We start from the raw sequence: 25,988 nt of genomic DNA on the forward strand, positions 1-25,988 counted from the left end.
AAAAACATTTTTTTTTGATGATGTGAAGATTCTCCATGATCTTCTGAACTTCGCTGTTTTGTATGTATGATGTAGTGACACACTCATATATATATATATATATATATATATATATATATATCTATATATATATATATATATATATATATATATTTATACACACACACATAAATGCGTACACATACCTACCTACTTATAAGTATAAATGCATGAAAGCATTTTAGCAATAGGACATGGCTTCCAAGCAGCAGAGAAATCTTGCCTACTCATGAAATAAGTGTTATCCATTATTTCCCAATATTGTGCAGGTAATTACTGCAATATCAAATACAACATCTGTGGCGTAAAATCCAAAATGTACTTATTGTAACATATACACCCCTTATGAGCCATACCCTTAACACAGCATTATTATGTCTGCTGCATGGTGTATACCTTTTAGTTTACTTAGTTCATTTTTTAACCACGTAGTCGGGTTGATCCAAAGATCCCTTTTAGCCATGATCCAGGCCCAAGGCAGCAAATTAAAGAATTACAGTGTAGAATTATGACAAAAAAATTACAATGAAAGATTATAACAATATTAAAATGAACTAATGTTGCAGATTTGAAAACAGTGTTACAGACTTAACTGAATTTTTTCATAATTACATATGTACTGTGGAATTTAGCAATAATCAATCCAATATTAAAAAAATGAATATAATTGTGCATATTACCTGATTAATGGAAACAAATGCAATGTACTTACAGTACTGTACAACACAACACACATACACAATAAGCACATTACCACATCCTGTTGCATGAGATCCACTGACGACAATAACACATTAGCGGAGGTAGCACGTCACATAGCACATATATGTATATATACAAATAACATGCAATATAACCCTTCTGCTATTTGCAGTCTTAACATTTTACAAGTAGCACAGTGCCTGCCATGCACAGACTATCAAACAGACTTTGCCTACAGCATCATATCCCACAAGGAAACACAATGTGAAGCAGCTTTGTGCATCCTAAACATTGTGCCATACGCACAATCTGATCCGCATCACAAATATACAAATCATCTACAGTATATATACACCTTATTTACAGCATCAAACAGATTACTTACTTCAAGTACAAGACACCAAACAGGAAGGCCATCATATATACCATACTCATGTTATCATATAACATTGTACATATGCTACCAGCACAATACCCACATTACCATATATGGCACGTGTAACATTGTACATATACTAACTGAAACAAACTGGATACAGGAAAAAACACCACAAACTTTCAAACAGAATAGCTATGTAAGATTATGCCTCATGAAAAGTACGAACTGTGTTCAGACTCACATAGGAGTTCCCAGTGAGACTGTATATTCATTACACTTCAGCTCTGAGCCCACTGATGTTCATACTGGTGACAGACTAGATTAGCATACAAGTCTGAGATGACAGATCAGCAAAGCTGCTGTATCTAGATGATGTGGCATTACAGGCAGACTCTGATCAGGCACTCCAGCAAATTATATGGAAATGGCACGGAAGGCACATGAGATGAAACTAGACTAATCATAGTAGCATGTGGGAGACTCAAAAGAAGCTGAAAACAGTGGAACAGTTAAACAGCTTCAAGTATCTGGGAAGTCTGGAGGAGGAGAAGGGAAGTCTGAATCAAGTCAAAGTAAAAAATAGAGGTGCTGCAGTCAACTGGTTGAAAGTGTCGGGGACAGTGTTTGACAGACGAATGCCAAAGAAACTGAAAGGGAAGGCGCACAAAATATCAATGTGACCAGTGCTTCTGTACAGCACAGAAGTCTGTGCAATTAAAGCAGAGCAGCTGAGGAATCCTGAGGAGATGGAAACAAAGTGTCTGAGATGGGTGCTAGGATGCACACTGTGGGACAGACAAAGGAAGAAGGCCATCACAAAACAACCCAAAGTAGTCCCAATTACAGAGATGGTCAAGGAAAACACGATTACGGTGGTTCTGTCACATTTGCAGGAAAGCAAAAGACAATTTGGTAAAGCAGATTCATTTCGGAGAGGCAAGAAGAAGGCAAGAAAAGCAAATAAAGCTTAGAGATGGATAGATAGTGTGAGGTAAGACCTGAGACTGGGGTGGGGGTGTTGGTGAGGGTGGGATGTTAAATGTCAAAGAAGATAAAAGAGTAGATCTGAAGAGACACAAGTGGAGACAGTTGACTTTGACATCTTGACTCAATTTAAAAATGGGAAAAAGAGGGGTTGATGATGATGTATCTTCTCATCCCATCCTGCCACTTTCCGCAGATCCCCTGAAGACTTACTTTTTCAGTTTCTCCAACTTCTAGTCTCTCTTCCAACTTACTGTCATGCATAAATGGTCTGATTATTCTCTGTGGGATTTCTGATAAAAATGTTAAACAGCACGGGTGCAGAGACTGAACCCAGTGGTACCCCACTAAACCCAGTCGAACCCCATTAACCAATTCTCTTTCACTTGAGGGTATTCAGCTAAGTATTACTCTTTGCTTCCTGACAAACAACCACCTTTCTACCCAGAATGCTAACAAATACAGAGCTAAGACACATTACAGCACTATTAAAGCATGGGTAAGCTAGGAGGGTCTGCAGTAATGCATGGGTATGCTAGGAGGGTCTGCAGTCTGCAAACAAGATGAGCTAATGAATGATAGAATCACCAAATTCTTTAACTTACTTGCATCTTACTGAAGCACCTGTCAGGCAAGGTACCAGGAACATATCAATTGTCTAAATAATGACTCAAAAATTCTCTAGAGGCATTGCCTGACGCTACCTTTTTTACATCACTAAAATACTGTTAAAACTATATTAAATTGACTTTATCTTATTGATCAGTGTGATTTAACAGAAAGTAAGTAATAAAGAGACAATCTAAAATGCACACATTAAAGCAACACATTGCTTTACATCTGTATTTTATTTATTTCACACATTTTGAATATCCCATTAAACTAGTCACTTCAGTCAGGCAGGCCATAACAGCAACACTGCAGAAACAGAAGTTTCATTTGCAGCCAGTACTAGTCATGTGACTGTGTTAAGGACCTGGTAGTTTGGCAGCTCTGTAAAGGTCAAGGTGACCATTTTGTTACAGGACCTAAACTGGGACACTTGAGGGCCGCCCCGAGAAGCCATGTCTGCAATCCCATGGTCCCTGCCCCCATGGGAGTGGAGATAGGGCTGCCACTTCATCTTGCACAGGGGCCAGCATGTTGGCCTCCTGTCCTTCACCCGGCACTGTGGGGATGCCTCTCTGTGAACGGCACCACCCAGGAGGCAAGAGGCCACATGCCAGGAGGCTCGAAGCGATGCACATTCATCGGCACTTGGCACCATAGGGGAGAGAGACTGAGGTGTGCTGCAAAATGCACAGAGATGGGGGGACCCAGGACTACCTCCCCTGCAAGTTTGAAAGTCCTAGGTGCAAGTCAAAGGGGAGAACCTGTGTCACTGAAGTTTGGATGAGGGACTGTCTGAGGCTTTGCAGCACAGCAGAGGTCCATGAGGCTGGGAAAATCTCCTGAGAGGCTCCAAGAGCACGTGTGACACTGCATGATTTAGCAGCAGTCAGGAGATATGTAACCATAGAAAACAGCTCTCTCTCCTGGGTAGAAGTTTAAGCCTGGAGGGGTCTGTCCCGATGGAAGTCTGGAAAGGAGAGAGAGGTGGAAAGTGACTGGGACAGGACAGCTCCCACCTGGGTGAGGGGGTATGGACCATGCCCCCTCTGGGAAGGAAGTCTGGAAGGGGTAGAGTGGCAGATAGTGGCAGGGCTGGGTGAGGAGGGGGTCAGCACTCCCCACAATGGAAGTCCTTAAGGGACCGACTGGTGGACAGCAACAGGGTCTGGAGAGCTCCTGCCTGGGTGAAAGGGATCAGGCAGAGCTCCCCATGATGGAAGTCCTTGAGGAAGCATCAGGGTGGATGGTGTAGGGGCCTCGAGAGCTCCTGCCAGGGCAAAGGCATCCAACTTCACCCCATAACTGATGGCATCCTTAAAAGATTTCAAAGTCCCCAGAGCTACTCTAGTTGGGAAAGCAGGGGGACTCTGTAGCCTTCATGAGAGCAGATCTGCCCCTCATTGGCCAAAGGGGAGTTCCAGAGGGGTGGACAGGATCAGAGGAAAGCTCCTGTGAGAAGGTTCGAGGGCATGAGTGAGCTGGCATGATTTGGAAGCCTGCAGGAAAGATAGAGGTGGCAGAGTCCCCTGACATGGGAGGCCGCGGCTGGGGAAGGTCTCTTGGCAGGGTCAAAGGGGTGGCTGTAGGGGTCAGCCCTGACAGAAGTCAGTAAGAGTGCACTGGGCAGATGGGTGTGAAGCCTGAAAAGCTCCTGCCTGAGTGAGTGGGGTCAGGCAGAGCACCCCATGACAGAAGTCCTGGAGGGAGTGACTGACAGATGGTGGCAGAGCATGGAAGGCTCCTGCCAGGGTGAAGGCATCTGACCTTAACCCATACCCAATGATATTCCCAAAAAAATTGCAAAGTCCCCAGAGCTGCACAGGATGGGAAAGCAGTGGGACTGGCTTCCCTGAGAAACCAGGTCACCATTCAGACTGAGCGGTCTAAACTAGGACATTTCTGTGTCCCAAAGACAATGTTCGGGATTCCAGGACAGAGACTTCCAAACCGGGACTGTCCTGGAGAAACTGGGACTGTTGGTCACCTTGGTAAAGGTAGGCATGAGTGGGATATTCAGATGGTAAAGAATTTGCACTTTGCCGCTCATACCATCAGGCAGTACATGATAAAAAGGCAGGCTCAGTGAAGTGAGACTACATTTGTTAGATAGAGTACTGTGTGTTCAGTTCATTAAGTGTAACCACATAGGTCAGTATGTTGAAAACCACCTACAGGTCTGCACTTAAAATTAAGTTTACAGTCAGAGTTAAACTCACCCAAGTGAATGGTTTCAGGACTGGCCTTTTCAGACATCTTTTCCAGGCTGTGTTCTCTGATGAAACAGAGCTGTAAACAATAAACAGCCTTCTTTACTGGTCTGAGTGTGGAAGCAAGTCATCACCATCATCACCATCATCATCATCACCATCATCATCATCACCATCATCACCATCATCATCATCATCACCATCGTCATCATCATCGCCATCATCATCACCATCATCATCATCATCACCATCATTATCATCACCATCACCATCATCACCATCATCACCAGCACCATCATCATCACCATCATCACCATCATCATCACTATCATCACCATCATCATCACCACCATCATCATCACTATCACCATCATCACCATCATCATCATCACCATCATCACCATCATCATCATCATCACCACCATCACCATCATCAACCCCCTTTTGCCTATTTTCTAGAAAATGGGGGTTACTGGCAATGATGACGAGTGTGGAAACAACTGATTCCCTGAACGAGTGAGCTGGATGAAAGTTTGATTTTAACCGTGTCATTCCAATTACTTTTATACTTGGAGCACCTTTGTGAGTATTACTACATCTATAAATACTCTGTCCAGCAAAAGATGAGTCACTTGGGGTGTGAATGGCTTTTAATCAAGATTGTGAGACAGAAAGTAAAAATGGTACATCTGTAGAGGTCACGCCGGGCTTAAAGAAGGGGCACTTTGTTTTTAATGCTTCTGTTATTCATATAATAATCCTTGCACTTTCACAAATGAGTCCATTGCAGTCAGAGAGGAAGGTGAAGGAGTAGCTCAGAGTGGGTGGAAGTGGATTCAGGGGAACCTGCACTGGTACATAAATGGAAAGACTGAAGTGCTGGATGAGGGATCCAACAATATAAGCAACAGTGGACATACGTCTTCTGAAACACAATGAGTAAGGAAGTCCTTGTGGAACCTCTGCCTACCACAACAGCAGCCATCTTTCTTATGCCCTGACTTACCCTTATACAACTCCAATGCCAGAGTAGCTGGTTAGAAAATCTACTCTAAAGAGAAGTGAAAACAATACAATATATTATGGAAGTTCCCCAGTTGGGTAATTATCTTTCCTTATGGTGAAGTATCCCAAACCATGTTGGACCATAACACCAACAGTATGCTGCATACATTTCAAACTGTAGCCAGAAAGATATAACAGGGCATGAATGGATCTAATATGGCATGGATGGGGAGCAATTTTATACATCCTAGAGGGGGAGGACATTGGCCACACCTGGAAAAGGAAGGGTGCTGAGTTGTAGAAGTCAGGCCACATTTCAGGCCTTCTGCAGCTGAAGTCCTAACAGTCAGAGGTATTGAAACATTGAACTAAATGAACAGCACTGCGCAGGCTGCAGGTGTACAGATACCTATATAATCTGGGGGTGTGGGGGAGTGAGGAGTGCTATGGGGCAGAATGGAGGAAGGTGCACTTAAGAGTTCATGGGACAGGTGACAAAACAGTAAATAGGAAGGGCAGGATGGAAGTGAGGCAGCATGTAAAGGCACTTAAAAGGGCAGACTAGATATGCTTATTGTGCCCTTCTGTTATTGACAAATATAATGTAATGAGCTAAGTGAAGTACTAAGTGGGAAGTAAAGGCAGGACAGAAAGTACGTTTTACAGCAAATGTTTGAAGACTGAAGGAAGGGCGAAGGGAGGCATTTGGGGGAAAATTATGCTCATATGGAGAGCAAGATAAATTGTGATCTTTGAAGTTTAGGGACAAAGAAAGGTTAGGTACAGTAATTAGACAAAAGAATGGACTCAGAAATTAGAAAAAATAGAGTTTGGCAAACAGACAGGAAACTGTTAAGTGTAATGATAAAGTGACACAGGAGTTTGGTCAGGAGAAGATTACTTTATGCACAGCTGCTTGTCGATGTCATGTGAGTATGGAGCGACAATGCACAGCTGCTTGTCGATGTGATGGTGACTGTGGGGGGACTTGAATCAAAAGGAGAAAAAGGAGGGATTATTTAGCCTCTAGTGGTGGAGAAGCATTAGTAAATGAAGGAGGGTTATTTTGCTGCCAGTGTGCATGGAGCAGGACAGACAGGAAGCTGGCTGACAGCAAAAGGGAAGAAGAGGTGAAGAAATGTAAAATTCAATGTTTCAAACATAAATTTTGACATATTAATGTAATTAGCACACCAAACACAGTACACTAAAACTGTCAAAACACATCAAAACTCTGCAGTTAACAATCAAAAGAGGAAGAGAAAGTTACAAGTCATGAGAGGTCATTAGTTAGGAAACATACTTCTTTAGGAGTCACTTAAACATAATCATCTCTGCAGTCTCCTGACACCACCACAGCAGGAGGTTTAACGACCACGGTGCCTGAATGGAAAAATAATGAAGATGGATGAATTCAGTTATACCCTAGGAACCTCCAGTAATCTCAATAAGGCACCACTCAAAGACCTGGCCAGTGTGTGTGGGACAGGTAGTTTTTTTAAAGATAGATGGTGGCCCACCCAGGTCATGCAAGGTTAGACACATTAATACCACAACTTTAAAAGTGGTACGAGATTTAACCAGTGTCCACTTCAGAGTCCTCACAAATGTAAATCAGTGTCCACTGCAGACTTCACAGAATGGTGTGATGTAATGGTAACAGGCAATACTTGTAAGTTATCCGAATTTTGAATCAGCTCAACATAATCAGGTATTGAGTGGGGAACAACAGCGTGAACAACTACTGAAAGGTTCTCAAGTGAATAGGGTGCTTGTTTCAGCTTATGCTCCTAAGATGCTAACAGGAATTAGATGACATCTAGTCTGTTAGTGTGAGACAGTCCTCTACATTTTACTGCTGAAGCAAAGCTTACTACCCACCATACATAACACAAGGGATTCAGGGTCAGAAAGTCTTCCTCACCACCCACCATACATAACACAGGAATTCAGGGTCAGAAAGTCTTCCTCACCACCCACCATACATAATACAGGGATTCAGGGTCAGAAAGTCTTCCTCACCACCCACCATACATAATACAGGGATTCAGGGTCAGAAAGTCTTCCTCACCACCCACCATACATAATACAGGGATTCAGGGTCAGAAAGTCTTCCTCACCACCCACCATACATAACACAGGAATTCAGGGTCAGAAAGTCTTCCTCACCACCCACCATACATAATACAGGGATTCAGGGTCAGAAAGTCTTCCTCACCAGCCACCATACATAATACAGGGATTCAGGGTCAGAAAGTCTTCCTCACCACCCACCATACATAATACAGGGATTCAGGGTCAGAAAGTCTTCCTCACCACCCACCATACATAATACAAGGATTCAGGGTCAGAAAGTCTTCTCATCACCCACCACACATAATACAGGGATTCAGGGTCAGAAAGTCTTCCTCACCACCCACCATACATAACACAGGAATTCAGGGTCAGAAAGTCTTCCTCACCACCCACCATACATAATACAGGGATTCAGGGTCAGAAAGTCTTCCTCACCACCCACCATACATAATACAGGGATTCAGGGTCAGAAAGTCTTCCTCACCACCCACCATACATAATACAGGGATTCAGGGTCAGAAAGTCTTCCTCAGAGTTGCATCATCTGCCAAGACAGACACTCAGACATTCTGATTTTAAAGTGATTATTACATACACAAGACTAGATGGATTACTGATTTTCTGCTATACAGTTGAAATAAAACATTCACTCTTGATGAAAGGAAAAATACAACTGAGTATCACGTGTACAAGGGTGACAATGTAATTCTGTCCTTCACATGAATAATCCTAGTAAAACGTGCACAGAAAATAACAGCAAACTGAATACTGGCCCTGTGGAATTATAGAAACAAGATGTTAGGAGGAAAAGGAACTGACCTCACATGCCACCCTTTGCATGTGGCCAGACAGGTAAAAGGCAGACTTGTGAAGGACAGTACCACAGATTCTTTTTTTTGTACTGTATCACTTTTGCTTCTGTGCCTACTGACCATTAAGTATTCTGGTGATGACGGACTTTTTCACTTATAATTCTGTCCCCTGTGGTGAACTAAGCCCTAGCATCACCACAAACGCTGGCTACACCCGCTCAATCTACACATATGCTCTCTTCCACATGTGGCCAACAAGGGGGGGGGGGGCTAAGATCACTGCCTGAGGCCAGCATGCCCATATCTTTCTGATGAGTGTCCACTTTTCAGAGGAGTCTTGTTAGTGGCACTGAGGCACAAATTAAATGAAAACCACCTTCTGCCCCCCCTCCATGATGGGCATGCTTATCTGAACCATTAAGGACCTGAGCTGCTAGATAAACTCAGGCCCCCTGGCTGTACCAAGGGATTTACCATTCTATCCCACTGATGCAGGCTACCAGAGATTCTTCAGTACTTTCACAAATGCCTCAAAAGGATACCATGATTAACTGTATTAAAAGCTAAGGACAGGCCATGGTGCAGAAGTAAAGTGCTGTTAGGGGGTCATCTGTCCTATTACCTCACGGAGGTGAGCTGATAACAGTTACTCTTCAGTGGTTTAAATTACCTCACCTGAATGTCAGAACACTATAGCACCCAGAGTCTTTGACAGATTTTAAATCTGCAACTGAGATTTGAACTTTGCGTGTTCCTAAATCGTTGGAATAACGGGTATACAGTAGGAATCAGTATGATCGGCACTTGGAAGACATGTCTGTGTGGCAAAACTGAAGGTACCAAAAGTAAAATTAATCTTTTTATTTGTTTGTAATCAAAAATATCCATTTGCAGCTGCCCATTGTCTGTTTGCTGAGCCACAGAGTCTGTGAATACATTTTCGTTTTCCTGAGACCATCACTTATCTGCAGGCTGCTTCCATAAAGGGCTGCCAGACTTTGATAGATTTGGGAGGTGAAGGTGTCTTCCATCTTGTGGGGAAATATATGCCCTACCACATCAACTTGAACTTGTATGGGGTGTCTGGTATTACTGCTTCCATTTCAACTCATAGCAGAGTGTCTGAAGTGATTGATACAAAAAACTAACTTTGACAGTGAGTGCCTGCGGGTAGCATATCTCTCAACTGTACAGATTTTTGCCTCATATGTTTGGTCCATTTTTCATAAAAGTGTGGTTTTCCTGCAAATTAGTGGCAAATCATTAAATATTGACATTTGAAAAAAATGACAGACACTTGAGTTTCAGACTTCATACCCTTCAGAAAATTCATGCTAATGCACAACCTTTTATTCTACCAACTTTCTAAGTTTGTAAGAGCAATATTTAAAAATTGGCCCTATTTTTGGGCTTTTGTCCCACTTTTATTTATGGCTTTGTCCAGACTTCTTGCTCTAAGAGGTTGAAGGGTATGGCGTGTAGATTCTCCATTCTTGAAAAGCCAAGACCGGATGTGCCTTGGAGGCTTAGGACATTTTTAGCTCTACATAAACTGCACAGCCAGTTTACATATTGTAAACAAGCACCTTTTAAGACAGCGGTATGTTGAGTCATGTACAATGCAAATGGTCCATATATCATATTCATGACTGCAGTTCTGCTTGATACAAAGACCAAATGAGTACTCAGATATATAGTTTTTACAAAAATGTAGAGAGATTGTGGATATTATCTGTGGCTGAATAAGTGCACTAATGTTTTTTGGAGAGGGAGATATATAAGGAAAAGAGGATTTAGTACGAAAGAGATCAATGTCCATCTTGTTCGCAGGGAAAGTAAGAGTTTTATTTATATTTGCCTTCAGACAATTCCTTAACTGGATCTTTTGAGACTACCACATTTACTATCATATATGGACAATTACTTATCTGGATCTGCTGAAATGACTATGCGTGGGAAATTCCTTAAATGGATCTGCTGAGACTACCACATGTGGACAGGTCCCTAATTGGATCCATTGAGACTACCATGGAGTCATTGAAGAACATAAACAATTTAATTATGCAACTGTGTACTTTCTAATTTTTGTTGTAAAGATAACACAGATGTCTGTTATCAAGAACAATGACCTTTTCCAGGTATTTGACTCTTAGCAGAAAAAGGCAGTGGAGACAAGACACCCCTGCATGGTGCCTCTTCTCCAGGAAGAGGGGAGCATATAAATGAATTAGTGAAAATGCTGGCTCTAGGGTTACAGTACAGCATTTAATGGCCAGAATTCAAGAATGTGAGAATGCATGGTTTATAGAAGAAATAGAAATGAATGCTTTCTTTAACCATGAGCTGTGTGTGAAATCTAGAACACTGACTGAATGGAAGTAAAACTCAGAAATAGTTTGTACTTCGTCATTCATGAGTGAATCCTGCTTGTTGAACACTAATCATATGAGGAAGGAGGGGCTTCAAATACTATGTCTAGATTTTATCTTAAAGTTAAGCCACTACTTGTACAGCCTATGATACAGGTGCCCAAATTCAATTACTGGCTCAATAGTTTAAGCAATGAGGAGGAGTGTGGCCAGCCTGGGCAGAGGAAGCCTGCTGGGTAGAGATCTAGGATGGATGTGACCACCCTGGGCAGAGGAAGCATGCTAGGTACAGATCTAGGAGGGGTGTAGCCATCCTGGGCAGAGGAAGTATGCTGGGTAAAGATCTAGGAGGGGTGTGGCCAGCCTGAGCAGAGGAAGCATGCTGGGTAGAGAGCTATGAGGGATGTGGCCAGCCTGGGCAGGGGAAGCATGCTAGGTAGAGATCTAGGAGGGGTGTGGCCATCCTGGGCAGAGGAAGCATGCTAGGTAGACCTCTAGGAGGGAAGTGGGCAACCTGGTTAGAAGAAGCATGCTGGGTAGAGATCTAGGAGGAGTGTGGCCAGCCTGGGCAGAGGAAGCATGCTGGGTAAAGATCTAGGAGGGGTGTGGCCAGCCTGGGCAGAGGAAGCATGTTGGGTAGAGATCTCGCTAAGGCTGAGAGAGGCTGAAATTCAAGCTGCGGTGGTGGTGCTGCGGTAGCATTGTCGCCTCACAGTAAGACATTGTCCTGTTCGATTCTCAGCTAAAGCGTCTTCTGTGTGGAGACATGCGTGAATGGGCGTACCTTCGTTGAAGGTTGTGTGTCAGGCCTGGCAAGTCGGTACATAAAAATGTACTGCCAATCATTAGTGGACTGGAGTTCCACTGTGGTGACCCCTAACTGGGAAAAGCCGAAAGATACAAGTGACTGCAGGTTCAGTATCTGGCAGCGGTAGGAGGCGGCTCCAAGGGCCTGTAGTGGAGACGTCCTCAGGGCACTAGCCATGGCCTGCTCAACATAACAATATAATGTTAGTACATAGAGAGGGACGCTAGGGATAAGGACTCTGCTGTCTAGTCAGTTCACTAATAAAGACTCCCTATATTGTGTCATGTGGGAGAGCTGTATCTCAGCCTGATGATGTATTTTTGAACCACTTGTAGGGCACGTCAAATTATACAAAACAATGGAAGAATAAGGAGAAAGGGACAGTAGACGATGGGAATGGGGTGGTTATGATTTGCAAACTACGTTCAGCTTAAAGGAACAGAGGAAGAAGAATAGGGTTGTTTACAACGGGGGGAGGTGTTGGGATTACTCACATAGGGTGCAATGGCACTTATGGCAGAAACAGGTGACAGAGTAAATAATTCAAATTATGTTAGTCTTTGATAGTTAGTACTAGTTAGTATACGTTATGATGCACTGTTAGGTTACATAACCAGGTAATGATACACTTGGAGGAATGCATATTAGTGTGCATTTTTGTTATTCTGAGTCTATGTAATAAAACAAAAGATACATAAAAGGGCAACTGGGTAACTGCTGTGTTTTTTCACTCTTTCACTACCTTATGGCATAGAAAGAGATCTGAAAAGAGTAAGCACGTGGAGATGTACCCTCTGATGTAATTTACTGCTTCCTCAGGTCATAGAGATTAATAACAGCTCATAATGTGTGCAGGTGAGCTGTCAATAAGAATGCGGTAGGTAATATATAAAATAATGCCATATTAAACACTTAAAATGAACATGAGTCAGCAACACTAATACTGCTAAAGATTGTTTTTTCAAAATCTGTCAAGTATTTTTTTTCACTTTTAGTCTGTACAGAATATCTGTGCACTTGATTTCTACACTATCTTGGTGAAATTTGTATTTATCTTTGATTACCATGCAGGGACTGCCTCTTTTTATTTTCTTTGACAATAAAAAGACAGTACATACAGAAAAAGAAAATAAATGTAGTGGTAAAAATAGACTATTAATTGAATCATATGTATTGTTTGTGACACAGATCAAAAAGAAAAAAAATAATAGGTTCAGAGGTTCATAGGTTCATAGGTTCAGAGGTTGGTACTGGGCTATCTGCCCGAAGGCATATGTTAGCCCAGCCACGTTGTGCGGTATTCACCACCCCTTTAGTAGTTTCCTAGACCCTTGTACTAGCAGCTAGTACCCTTGGCCCCTATCTAGTAGTGCTGTTGGTGTGATCCCCGGTGTGAACTTTCTGTTACCCATCCACTCATCAAGGTTCCTCTTGAAGAGTGATAGTGAGGGGCTCTGTCTTATGTAGATCGGGACCCTGTTCCATAGTAAGGGAAGTCTCTGCGAAGGGAATCTATCCCTCCAGCATGTTCTATTCATTGTTGTGTTGAGGTTTATATCCCTAGAGCATGTAGCTCGAGTAGATTTGGTTTTGCTAAGATGGAGCATGTTCAACAATTCTGGGTCGGACATGGCTCTGTACGTTAGACCGATATCACCTCTGAGAAAGCGATATGCAACAGAGAACAGTCTTAGCTTTTTCAATCGTGCTGCATAGGGCAACTGTTTGAGGCCAGTAATTCTCTTGGTTAGGGACAGAATTCAAAATTATGGCGTTCCTTCGTTGAAGGTTGTGCGTTAGGCCCGGCAAGCCAGTACGTAAAAATCTACTGCCAATCATTAGCGGACCGGAGTTCCGCTGTGGCGACCCCTAACCGGGTAAAGCCGAAAGACACAAAGACAAATAAATTTTACTGAACATTTTTTCCAGTGCAGATAACCATGGAATAACACTCATTAATAAATCTAAAGTACCAAGTTTTTGCTACAATTTGAAAGTAGTAAGCATACAGTATCAAATATAATATATGACTGCAGCCTATCAGAAACCTGACAGCTGACCATTTTTCAAAGTGAGTCATCCATATAAGAAAACACATCGGCCTTATGACAAGTGCAAACAACATAATCCATTTGAAAAGACAATAACCAGTACGATTACAAAGTGTTATCCTGACAAGCAGATTAAAAAACATTCTTGCTGATGACAAAGTACAACGTGACCACAAAGACGGGTGACGAACATAGGTTCATAGGTAGGTACTAGGCTATCGGCCCTGGGGCCTATACAAGCCCAGCCAAAAAGGTACCCTGGCTTTTGCCACCCAAGAAAATTATTTACCGCCTATGTTGTAGTTCACGGGTACAGTGTTTTTACCAAAGGGGATGACAATGCACTTTTTGGCATTGAGCTTGAGGCCATGGCTTTGACATCAGGCGTCTGTGTCAGTGAGGCCTTTTTGTAGGATGTCCACATTGTTAGGAGTTTTGATTATGGCTCCTAGTTTGCAGTCATCTGCGAACTTCATTAGCCAAAGACCTTCTGTGTTAGCCTGTACTTCAGAGAAGTAGATACCAAATAGGAGAGGACCCAGGACTGAACCCTGTTTTGGAGTCTGCTCTTTCACAGTGTGGGTTCTGTCAGTCAGCCAGTTGGTAACCCTTCTTTTGACATAGGGATTTATACCTAGTTTAGTGAGTTTATCTATAATTCCAGAGTGGGGGATGGTGTCGAAAGCCTTGGCGAGATCTAGATAGGCTGTGTGAACCCTTTTACCCTTGTCTACGGCTTTGGTGACTGCTTCAAAGAAGTCTATCAGGTTTAGGAGACATGATCTGCCTTTTACAAGCCCGAACTGGGTGGGGTCCAGAGTTTGGAGATTACCAATGTCTTTGTTTATAAGTTCCATGATGATACGTTCCATGGCATTGCAGACCAGGCTCATCAGGTTAATGGGGCGGTAGTTCCCAGGGTCCGTGGTGGCTCCCCCCTTGTGGAGTGGGATAACCGTCACTGTGCACCATTCAGCAGGCACAAATTCTGAGGTGAGGCTATGATTGAACATGGTACTTTAGGTGGGGTGCCAGTTCATTCTGTAGTTCATGTAGAACGCAGCCTGGGATGTTGTCTGGTCCCATGGATAATATGTTCTTGGCTTTGGAGAGTGTGTTTTTTACCTGTGCAGCTGTGATTACAGGAACTTTGCATTCTTCCGGTATAGAGATGGGCTCTTTAGGGGGTGAGAGGGGGGTAAAGTTAGCACTGAACCTATCTGCCAGGATGTTGGAAATATCAGCTGGGTCTGTATATTTAGTGCCATTGTGCTGTAACTCAGAGCAGATCTGAGTGTTGCCATTGAGATTCTTTACATAGCTATAGAATGCTTTGTGGTTGTCTTTAGAATCAGTGGCAATTTTGTTTTTGTAACTAGCTTTGGAGGATTTTATCAGGGATCGCAGCTTCTTACTGAGGCTGACCAGGGAGCTCCTCCACTCATGGGATTTTACTCTCTTTTGCAACAGTTTCTTCCTTTTGTTGTACAGTTTGTTTATGGCAGGGGACCACCAGATTGGCTTCCTTTTTTGGAGGATAGCATCTTGATTCTGTTTGGGATAGCACGATCCATGCACTAGTGTAAGTGTAAGTGCTTATAAAGTGCAATTGTGTAGGATTCAGTAGTCATAACTGTACTGTCCATCTGCATGGGTGTCATGAAGTTCACCACTTCTGTCTTAAGAAGCATGAAGGTGGCTTTGGAGAAATTTTTTACCATGGTTTCCTTAATGGAGGGTGGGGGCAGGATGTGGCTATCTAGGGTAATCAGCTTATGGTTGGATCAGACCAATGAGGCATTGACTTCAGGTGTGGAACACCGGTCACTCATGTTGGTAATGACTAGATCTAGGATATTGTTGCCCCTGGCGGGGGTGTGGATAAGTTAATCTAGGGCATTGGAGATTATGAATTCCAGAAAGCATTGAGTGAAGGAGATGGTACACGAGTAGTTTTCCCAGTTAATGGAGGGGTAGTTGAAATTGCCCATTATTAGGGTGTTTGGTTGAACCCTAATATTTTCCAGTACATCAAGAAAAGAGGAGTGGGAATCCTGGAGCATGGTGGGGGATCTGTAGCAAGCTACAATTTGGATTGCAGTTTTGCCCAGAGTTAGTTGCACTTTGATAACCTCGGCTGCATTAAGCTGAGCAACTAGCCTGGAGGTATGGATATCCTTAATGAATATAGACACACCTCCGCCTTTGGTGTTCCTGTCCAGGTTACATGGCCGAAAAGTGTGGTATGAGTTATAGCCTGGTAGCGCAGGGGTGCTCTCTGGAGCCTTGAATCAGGTCTCAGTCACTGCACAGATATTGAGGTTCTCTATTTTAAGGAGTGCCTCGAGTGAGGGCATTTTGAGATTTAAACTTCTAGCATTGAGTAGCATCACCCTCAGTTTTTGCTTGCCTGTTCCTGTTAAGTTGGTGAATTTGTCATTTGAACCTTGCCTAAAAAAGGCACTATAGGGGCGGCAAGAACCTTAGCCAGTATCTGGAATCCCAGGGGTGACAGGTGCAGGCCATCTCTGGCAAAGCATTGTGGTCTGTCGACCATGTTATCCCAGGCAGACAGATACTGGATCCCTTTAGAATGACACCAGAAGCTTAGCCAATTGTTGAACTCAATCATTTTGTCCTTGTACTGCGGCATCATTCTGGGTGATGGCAGAATGCTACTCAGGGCTAGGGTCATACCTGCCTGGGCTACAAGATCAGAGAGCTTTTCCATGTCTCTTTTCATGTAGTCCAGGGAGGTATGTCTCAGGTATTTCACAGCAACATGGACAATGACAGAGTCATATTTGTACTTGTTGTGGAGTGACCTGAGTGCGTGGGTTATGTGGTGGATCCTGGCACCCGACAGGCAGCTGACAGTAACCTTCTCCTTGTTTAGCCTGGTGAGTGGGACATCAGTGTGCCTGACTATAGAGTCACCTATGACTAGTCTGTTGGGTACGTTGTTTTGCCTTATTGGCTGTGGTTGCGTGGCACACTGAGTCTGTGGGCTATGTGTCATTTTGGTTGTGTTAGGGGATGGAGGTTGATTGCGTTTCTGCTTTGGAGGTCTCTGTTGCTTAGACAGATTATTATTGAGAGCCTCTGCGAATGTTTTTGTGTTTCTATGTGTGGATTTTATTGGCGTAGATTTAGTGAGACTATGTGATGAGTGTGGTGTGGTGCAAGTGTTTACCTTTTCCTCTTGACTGTCAAGTTCAGTCTTGGTTGGAGAGAGCTTTACCTCCAGTTTGACTAGATAAGTGCATCTCTTACAGGTTGTAGTGTTGGGTGGTAGGAGGAGAGGGTTGTCTGTGTACATGAGGCAATTGCTGCATTGCCCCAAAATGCCCAGATTCATCAGATAGACAGGAGAGAACACTGGGAGCTGACCCTTGGACATGCCTGAATAAAAAACTATTTTCCTCTAGATAAGTGAGGAAAGTGAGTACAAGAGCTGTAGTAATTAGTAGGTTATTTAGTGCTTACAACAAGTTCTGAACAAGTGCTGATCACGAATAAGCAAATTCAAGTGCTAAAACTAAGAATCTGTATCTGGACTAAACTAGTTACAGGAAAGGGGGGAAACAAGTGCAAATGTGGGCTTTTAAACCAGAAAGTTGAGAGAGATGGAAAAACTGCCCGAACGGCCAATAACTACAATTTCTGGGCCAGAACCACTCCTTATGTGGTAGATAGGTTACCTAGTGCTTACCACTCCCACTGATAAGCTAGAAGGCTTCCTTCCAACACAGAAAGCTTGGAGGGGCTCAGAAGCTGACATACAGTCCTGGATACAGCAAATCTGAATCTGGATTACACTAGTTACAGGAAAGACAGGAAACAGGCTTAGATTTATATATATATATATATATATATATATATATATATATATATATATATATATATATATATATATACAGAAAAGTAGCTAAAACTGCAGTAAAAGCAATTCAAATGCAGTGCAAGCTAGCACACTTGAGTATGTAGCAATGTTAGTAACATGAGTCAACAGGGAATAAAAGTGCTGTATATATATAATGTTTTCACTATCAGACACACACACAAAGCTCCCGTTTAGCCACGCCCTAGGAAGTGACAAATCTATACAGTAAGAAAAGATAAAAATTCAAAAGTTTTGTCCTAGATCTTGTATGACCAGTTTGAAACTGTCCACTAGATGGCTCCCTAAACATAACTGTTGATTTTGAATTCATCCCCATTGCAAAATCAAAACATTGGATGCTTTCCAATTCCCAAACCTTCACCTGATAATAAGGTTTAGGAGACAACAGGATGTAAACCCCTACAAAATTTCTGTAGAAATCATCCTCAGTCAGTCAGCCTTTCTTCTACACACCCACTAGAAATTCGATCAAACTGAAATGCCGGAAGTCGCTAATACCAGCTGAGACAATTACGGTAATACTGGAATAAAGCTAGTCACGTTATTGGTTTTGGTACTACTTTTCAAAGTTGCATGCATTTACAAAACCCTCAACGTTCACAGAGGACAACTGTATTCATATATACAACTGATTCAAACTAACAACAGGCCCAAAGCGTACATCAAATTGCCCTGATAGCCTTATAACTAGTACCTGACTTCAGCCTTATTTTTTTCCGTAAATTAAAAAAAACTGGATACAGTATTTCTGACCATCAGTGATACAGCAGATGAGGGAAGGCACTGACTACTCTGTCTAGGGCTTCACATTTCTAAGCCTAGCCTTGTTTACAAATGTCACATAAACTCAACCTGCAGCTCTATTCACATCCGAACTGCAGCTATATGTTTATGCTATTCACAGTGGCAGTCAAACACTAACTACAGCTCCATGCAGACAAAACATACAACACGCAACACAATACAGTCTGTACCTAACACACCATATAACATGCAACACAGTGCACTTTCTACCTGACACACCAGACACAAACACAGTAGATAACTACTATACATCCAGACATATGACAAATTCACAATCTGGCCACAATATTCTGGAAACATCATAATTTATATTCTACCTGTAGCATCAAATGCATCCTAACTCATTCCATGCATCCTATCTGCATTGTCATAAACATTATTCTGTCATCGCCATTCACAGGCATTTACTTGTTTATGTATGTATGTATATATTTATTTACATTTGATTTTCATGCTAGACCTCTTATCCAACTGTAACATTTTCAGGCTAGGGTCTTGCCTATAATACAACATTCTTCTTTCCTGCAACAGTAAGTACTCCCTACCCCCCCTGCATAACACTGTATCTAAGACAACTCATCACATCCTCCAAGGGCTCCTTTGAGAGAAATTTGGCAAGTACAGCCAAGGATAACCATGATGCCTTTTACAGCTACTTACGTAACCTAAAGAGTAGGACCCACGCATGTGCAGACCTAGTGGCCAACAGCATCACACACATTGACCCCACAGAGATAGCGAACTTGCTATCAAGTAGGCTTGGCAAAAATTTTACTCCCTTATCCCCACCTAACTTACAACAAACCCCCCCCAAACCCCACCCCCACCCCCACCTTACATAGCTGAAGAGCAGGTCCTCAAATCCCCGTCCAAGGCAAAGAACACGGCTTCTGTGGGACCAGATGGCATCCCATGCTGTCGTCTAAACAGGCTAAAATATGAACTAGAACTAGCATCACCACTAAGTACCCTTTTCAATCATAGCCTAACCACAGGCTTTGTTCCTGCAGACTGGAGAACAGCTACAGTTATTCCCCTCCACTAAGGTGGCCTAACAACAGACCCAGGGAATTACAGACCCATAAGCCTAACCAGCCACATTTGTAAGACCATGGAACGTATCATTATGGACCTCCAATCCCACATTCAGGCATTACCGATAAACCTAGCAAACTGAATGCAAACTCCTTCATTGTAAGATGGTTTGCCAACTGGCTCACAAACTGGGCACACAGTATCAAAAGTGGGTGACTCCACATCAACCAGCAGACCTGTTACCAGCGGGGTACCACAGGAGTCAGTGCTGGGCCCCCTACTGTTTGGTATATACTTCTCAGAAGTTCAGGTCAAAACTAAAGGGTTGTGGCTGACCAAGTCTGCAGACAACTGCAAACTGGGCACAATCATTGAATCCCCAAATGATGTCAGTATACTCCAGGAGGGTCTCACACAGACCAAGAACTGGTGTATTAGTCACGGTCTCAAACTGAATGCAAAGAAATGCATCATCATTCCCTTTGGCACGAACAATGTCCCTTCACACTATCAAATCAACAGCAATGTCCTAAGTTCCTATGAAGTGGTAAGGGACCTGGGATCACAGACTGACTGTGACCCTAAGTTCGACTACCACGTGTCTACCATTGTAAGGAAAGCTTTCCACGTGGTTCACTTGATTAGTAAAGGCATCACCTCAAGAGCAAAAGAGGTTATAACCCCCTATACTCGGCACTTATCTGGCCCATAATGGAGTATAACACTCCATTTGGTATGTACCGTACTAAGCACCTGCAACAATTGGAGAGACCTCAGAGGTTTCTAATAAAGAAGATCAAAGGCCTCTGGCATGTGCCTTACATGGACCAACTAAAGTCCCTGTCACTATACTCCGTACCTTATAGACTTCTAAGGGGAGACTTATTCCTGGCCTACACAGCAAGCCAAGACCCAAACCTAATGAACTTGCTGCATATCATAAATTAAATGGGTCCCAGCAACTGCCACATCTTTGAAACAGGCTACCAGTTCATGTGAAACAGAGCACCTCTATGACACTGTTCAAGAGGAACCTGGAAGAGTGAATGGGGCACAGTAAATTCATACCAGGGATAGCACCCACAATCCTCCTGGACATGGGCAGTCATCACTAAATGCAGTCTTGGGTATTGACTAGTACTTTTACGGTATTATATTGGGTTGAAACAGCTGGGCTTAAAATTACCTCTGAGTCGAGAGCCTAGTAATCTCCTATGATCCTATCCTAACTTTATACAATGTACATACCACATACAGCACTAATATCATCATATCCACACCCCATAAACAGAGAAACTACAACACAATACACACTGCACCCACAGAACCCCATAACAGCAGCTTACATATGTTTTCTGAGCTGTCAGTTTGGATATACTAAGTTAGATATAAAATAAAGGCATATAAAACATTATAAAATGGACATGAGAGTGTAACACTAATACTGCAATATAATTTTTTTCAAAGTCTGGGCATTATTTTTCTCACTTGTAGTCACCATGCTCAATACCATATACACCTTAACTGGAGTACCATCAAACCTAACCTGCAGCATACACACTCCAAACCTACAGCATTATATGCATGCTACTTACAACATACTCACCTTGTATACAACACCATACATACCTTATTACAACACACACACACACACACACACACACACACACACACACACACACACACACACACACACGCACACACACTCCAAACCTACAGCATTTTACACACCCTACTTGCACAACAAACTCACACTGTATTTTCGTTGCCGTCTTTTAACTTATTTGGGGCAACTACCAGTCTTCAGCTCAGGCTTTATGCTTCTTTTAATACAAAGGAAGGATTCATTCTGAGGGAGACAGTCTAGCTCGAGCAATGATAATGGATGATTTTCATATAAATAACATGTAAAGAGACTGCTAGGCTATCATAATGTATCTGCAATATATAACAGAAATATTGAATCCATCTTACTGATGATTATATTTAGTGTGATAACCAGAAGTGGGCTAGAATGTGCCAGATCTTTTTAGAACCCAAGTAAACAAGGATTAAAAATTACTAGTAATGAAACATTTATCACATCAAGAAATATTGGAAATACTGATAAAGTACTTATTGTCATACATAATATGGAGACATGATATTGTAGCCTGAAGAAGGACTACTCCATTGTTTACTGAACTGAAACTTAAAACTTGGGCTTTGCCATTGAATTATCTAACAAACAAACTAAATAGCTAACTAACAAAGAAAAAACTAACAAACAAACTAAAAAACTAACAAATCAACCAACCGACAAACAATCTAACACAAACAAACAAAATTAATTAACTAGTCTGTCACATGATTTGCCAAAATAATTGCCTAAGGTCTGTACTGATTACAGTCTGGAGTATAAATAAAGAACAGTAGCACTAGCTGAAAGCTTACGTTAAAAATGAGCTACAGTTTTCTATCATCATTTTGTGACCAAAATCTGGGGAACAAAAACTTTGAAAATAAGGTATTTAGTAAGTTCCCTGCCCCAAGACGTGAGTCACCTTGAAGACAAAGCCCCTTGGGAAAAAAAAAGTTAAAATGCTCTTTTTTGGTTTTCATCTGTTCACTTTTGACAATGAAATTCTGACAGACATCCAAGGCTACCATTACAGTCGAAGGAAGTACATATAATGGACTCTAAGGAGGAGACATGTGCATCCAAGGCTACCATTACAGTTGAAGGAAGTATACATAATACACTTTGAGGAGACGTGCATCCAAGGCTACCATCACAGCAGAAGGAAGTACATATAATGTAGTCTAAGAAGGAGACGTGTATCCAAGGTTACCATTACAGTCAAAGGAAGTACATATAATGTACTCTAAGGAGGAGACATGCAGTACTTCCTCTAATATGGATTCCACTGACTTGTACAATTAGAGAAATAGAAGCACCAACAAGTATGCATTGCACAACATTATTTAAAGGCAATTCATTTGTTTCTTTTTAAAATACTGCCAATGTATAATAGCAATACACTATGGCAAAGTCATTCGTAATTCATATTTTTACACATGGGGTGCTCTAGTTTGGTCACAACCAGTGACCCTTTGACCAAAAACTTCTGGCACTTGCAAATGCACAAATCAGACACAACCCATATAGCCGGAAGCACCAAACCTGGAGTGCCTCAGTGTCTAAAAAACAGCTTACAACTTTCATAAAAAAATGAAACTGAGTCTGAGAAGGTACCTAAACCCTGTCCCCACCCCCATAACTCTACTTCCAATAATACATCATCTTCACTGCATGACCGTTCTGACCTGATCACAAAAGGCTCTAAACGGTTTATTCCGCTATTAGTTGGTATTAATAAAATGCCAGGAATACAGACTTTACAATCACTCTACAGTCCTCATACTTAAGCCACAATGAAAAGAAAGGCAAATTCTTTGTAAATAATTAAAACATGCAAACAGGTGGACACAATGTATACAGCTGAAATATTCAAAGACAAATGAAAACAAGTGTACCTCTCTGTCAATGTTTTCATCAGATCTTCACTTATACATATTCTGTCCTTCATTAAAAACTGTCAATGATTTGTGCATTTGACTGAATTTTAAAAATCAGTACTAAAATGTATGTACCTCTGCGGTACATCTCACAAACCTGGATTAATTACCAGGCTACATTTCAGCATGTCGATCTGAGTGCTTATTTCCTAAGTATCACACATAAATTAAACATAAGCACAAATCTAACAATAAAGAACAGAAAAGGAAAAAGTTGCAATTACTTATTTACTTGATTTTTTTACATTTGCTAATTGGATTAGCTCTGTTGGGAGCTTAGCTAATTTTCATAGGTACATAGGCAATTACTAGCCAATTGATCTGTAGACAAAAAAAAACAAATTCAAAATTTCCCTCTATAGCTTCAAGGAGGGCAAGCTAAGATAGACGGAGAGAATATGAGGCTGTCCATCCAGTTATCTAGGTTTACATGACTCTGCTTGACAGACAGCGGAAGTTTGTTCCATCTGTGAGGGATACACTGGGATATGAATCTATCATGCCAATGTGTCTTACTTATCTGCTGATGAAGATCTAGCTCCTTTAAGTGAATATTTGAGGTAGCATTAATTCTGTGAAGGAACAGGAGATCAAACAGGATTGGATCTTTCATGGCATGAAGGGCTAGACATAGATCTTCAAAGAGGAGTCTGCCGTTCTCTTCAGATAACTAAGATTTTTGAGGCCATTCAACTTTAGTTATGAATCTCTGAGATCTCTCAAGTTGTATGCATATTTAGATAAACACATGCCAAAAGATGCATATTAAGACTCCTTTGGCGCAAGTGGATATGCCTTTGGAAATCAGATGGGTCAGATAAAAAGCTCTCTTAACTACTGTGGAGACATGATGGTCAAATGATAAGGAATTATCAACAAGAGTGCAGAGATCCTTTATGACAGTATCTGACTGGAGGAGAGCATCTCCTATATGGTAAGTGAAACTATTTTGTTTACCAAAATGAACTATTCTACATTTTTTACATTTAATTGAAGACCGTGGTCTTTGCTCCCATTGTTAACATGGTCTAAGTTGTGTTGGAGCATTTGTGAGTCAGATGAAGATTGAATAACAACACCCAATTTATAGTAATCTGGAAAGTTAATTAACCATAGGCCAGCAGTGCTGGCCTGAAGGTCTGAGAAATATACACCAGATAGGAAAATGCCCAAACCTGAGCCCTGTGGTGCACCACTTGTAACTGTTTTGCTTTCAGAAACAGCATCTGTTACTTTAACCATATGGGTTCTGTCAGACAGCCAGTTAACTATCCATCACACAATGTAACAATTTATATTCAGATTTACAAGTCTATCAAGAATGCTTGCATGGGAAATAATGTCAGAGGCCTTGGCCAGCTCTAGATATGCTATATTTTCTATTACCACTATCCACTGCTTTAGTTACTTTAACCTCATTCATTTCTTTGAAAAAGAGGCAGGACCTTCCTTTCATAAAACCAAACCGATGAACGGTCAACGTTGAGAGATTTTCTAGATTTTCATTTGGCTCAAGGACAGGACACATGAGGTGAAAGTGAGTGATTCAAGTTCCAGCAAGAGGCCAGTTAGTTGCTTGTGGTGTGACAAAGGTCTCAGTGCTGGGACTACTGTTTGGAACATATTTCTCAGATGCCAAAGCCAATGCATAAGGCCTCTGGATGACAACATTTGCAGATGATTGCAAGATGCGGCAATCATTGAATCTCCCAGTGATGCGGATATCGTTCAGGAGGGACTAAATCAGGCAAACGGCTGGTGTCAAGACCACGGCCTCAAACTAAATGGGAAAAAGTGCATTATTCAGCATTGCATACTAATTTGTGTTGGTGTAGTATAAATTATTTCTTGAAAGCTTTATTTTCAGATAATTTCTCTTTATCCAAGTTTTTAATTTTATTTAGTGTACACGATACCTGTGATTTGAAATGTGATAATCTTTTTCTTGTATAGTCCATCCTTGCAAGGAAATGAATTTCTAAAGAATGGAAATCACTAAATGACCTTCTTTTGGAGTCTTTCTATCCTTTTTTTAAAGAAACAGCCTGCACATAAAAGTAAAAGAACAAAGAATTCATACTTAGCCATTTACCAATAATCCTTGTTTGAAAGTGATAACTTGTATTAACTTTTATCAGCAGAATCTTATATTGGATGGCTGAAGAGTTAACGTAAAAATTGATATGTAAGAAAAAGAAGAATTTTGTGATGGAGCATTAACTATTTTAATCTTTGAATTTATGCCTTTGTATATATTGTACACAGCTTACTTTGTTTATTTCTTGTAATTGTATCATTCTGCTATTACTATTATTTATATTGTTATTTGAATATTTTTATTTGAAAATGTACAATAAAAAATGTTTTGAGTAAAAAAAAAAAAAAAAAAAAGCTTTATTGTACACTTTGGGAAATCAAATACCCCTGCTAATTAGAGTATCAATAACACAACCCTAAGAGTAGACTCAGAGGTGAGGGATCTAGGTACACAGATAGATAGTAGCCTGAACATTGACTGTCATGTGTCCACAGTGGTGAGGAAGTCCTTCATGTGGCACAACTTATATGTAAGTGTATTAAATCCGGATCCAGGGAAATTATAGTTCTACTGTACACAGCTCTCTTTAGACCAATAATCGAGTA

At 41.6% G+C, this 25,988-nt stretch overlaps 1 protein-coding gene across 4 annotated transcripts in view; it reads right to left on the reverse strand.

The window, feature by feature from the left end:
* RGS19 (regulator of G protein signaling 19) overlaps positions 1-25,988 on the reverse strand; it is an 895,116-nt gene that overhangs the window by 595,639 nt on the left and 273,489 nt on the right. The window contains exon 1 of one of the 4 annotated variants that reach the window (XM_044090385.1): positions 4,933-4,954. The exons of the other annotated variants lie outside the window; for them this stretch is intronic. The gene's annotated coding sequence lies outside the window, so the exon portion shown is untranslated. Of the gene's footprint in view, positions 1-4,932; positions 4,955-25,988 lie in introns of those variants that run through there. 4 annotated transcript variants of the gene reach the window in all.

Source organism: Protopterus annectens, chromosome 12.part0 (genome assembly GCF_019279795.1).
Source record: "Protopterus annectens isolate FY-2018-M chromosome 12.part0, PAN1.0, whole genome shotgun sequence".
Lineage (NCBI taxonomy): Eukaryota > Metazoa > Chordata > Ceratodontiformes > Protopteridae > Protopterus > Protopterus annectens.